The following is a 2,015-nucleotide window of genomic DNA, read 5'->3' as shown; positions in this document are numbered from 1 at the left end:
TTTCACAATGATATCTCTCCGAGAAAAATATAAAGATGATCAAAACATGGTTCAATTTTATGTTATACGGTGCGGAAATCTGTAGTGGGACTTGATAGTTCTTTGAGAGTTATTGGGGTGATAATTACCCAAGTAACCATGAAGCTATATATGCATACTTTATTTTTGCTCTAGAGAGCACTATACAATTTTATTATAAAGTGACAAAACCCTTCAGAGCCATATAAAGCAGATTTAAAGTCGAAAAGGGCCCCACTATAATCAAATTAAAGTAATACGAGCTGACATCCCGCATAGAAAAATACAGTTTGTTGTATGTTCAAAACAATAACTATCTTCTATCTGTTAATGTGAACGTACCACAATCAGTTGCTCTTCTGTCGAACAATATGAAAACAAAAGTTTCAGACTATAAAGAATGGTTTGATCAAATTATATCAAACAGTAACATTCTTTGATATTGATCCGATATTGTTGAACAATATAAGGATGAAATTCGGGAGAAACTGTGGGCATATAACGTAACCCTTTCTGAAATGAGTTGCCTGTTTAAGTTTGCTGACACACTTACACTGGTACATGTAACAATAATTTACCGTTTTTTAACAGTTCGTCAAACAGTTCCACGCATTAGCGTCTGTGATTGTTTAAGTCGATGCAACAATTTCATTATTTTGCTGGACACGCATATAAAAATTGACACAAGGATTTTCTGGGTTCCATCAATTGATATCAATACTAATTATTTTTAAATTCTTCCTTCGGCTCTTAGTACCTATTCGACGCAGAAAAGTTAAAAGATTAAAATTTGCATGTATTTTGTGCGGTATAAACGAGTTGATTTTTTTTCTGTCACTGTGTGAACGTACAATATTACTGCGATAGTTTATTTAAGGGTGCAAGTAGTCAAGATTGTTTTGTTGCTCGTAAGTGGAGTAATCCGGCCAAAACTTTTGCTTCCGTTCCGTCGCATCGGCCAAAAACATTCGGGATAGAGTCTGGTCCATTGGTCCGCGCCGAAGTCGCCCTGCTGAAAGTCTACGGCTCTACCGAAATCCCCAGTCAAACAGTAGGATTTTTCCAGCTTTCGAGCTTTCCAGCAACGAGCATACGAGCAGATTGGTTACCATTCGGAACGCAACCTGACCATGGGACCGCCGAATGCAGGATGTAATTGCAGATGAATTTTGTTCATCAGAAAGGAAACCAGTGGAAGTTCTTCCGTATGAAAGACTGCCAGCTGTTACTAATTATGAATGCAATTTGAGGTAAGTGTTTCTTATTGAAAGCAAAGAAAATTTTCTATTTTTTTATTATTCATATTTTTTAGCAGCATCTGTTCCAACACCTTCTGAAAAAAGTACCTATAATGGCTAAGGATGTTACGGTTATGGACTTGCGGTGCCATCGGGAAGCGCAGTATGATGTGAAGACTGACGGAATAAATGCAGTCATTTTCTTCGATCAGATAATGAAAATATGCATACATACACAACTTAAGTATAAACTTGACCAAGTTCGATTGATTTACTACTCAAAGTAAGTATTGTTATGTGAAAAAAAATAAATAAATGCAATTAAAACATAGACTCAAACACTGCTTTTGTGGATTTATCCTGGAAGGAAAACAGTGAAACAAGAGGTTCGTTTATCTTTTTTCAAAAGATGTTTTTCAATACGTACTTTCTTGTCGCGCTGTTTCTTATTCAATTTCTTCTTAAATTATTGTTTTCATGAGTTATGGTATAAATACAACAGCACTGTACAGTATAAGGTTAAATCAAACATAAAACACCATAAATCAACAATTTCCAATACACTATTTAATTTTATTTTTGTTTATTGTTATACTGTACCTAAATTGTTTCCTTTACAGTTTATTGAACGAAACCATGGATAGTATAACAATCATTTGGCAGACTGTAAACGACAAATTTTGTTCGAGAAAATCGGCGATTTTTTATGGTTACATAACTTAACCGCCCATTCCCCACATTGTAATTTACCCAATTACT

At 34.8% G+C, this 2,015-nt stretch overlaps 1 long non-coding RNA gene across 1 annotated transcript; it reads left to right on the top strand.

The window, feature by feature from the left end:
• Positions 1–387: 387 nt before the first annotated feature.
• Positions 388–1,595, top strand: LOC110675999. The gene is made up of 2 exons (XR_002499985.1): positions 388–1,268; positions 1,334–1,595. It is a non-coding gene; the product is annotated as an uncharacterized LOC110675999 (long non-coding RNA).
• Positions 1,596–2,015: the final 420 nt, after the last annotated feature.

Source organism: Aedes aegypti, chromosome 2, assembly GCF_002204515.2.
Source record: "Aedes aegypti strain LVP_AGWG chromosome 2, AaegL5.0 Primary Assembly, whole genome shotgun sequence".
Taxonomy (NCBI): domain Eukaryota; kingdom Metazoa; phylum Arthropoda; class Insecta; order Diptera; family Culicidae; genus Aedes; species Aedes aegypti.
The sequence above is the reverse complement of the archived record's forward strand: the minus strand, read 5'-3'. Positions and strand labels throughout refer to the sequence as shown.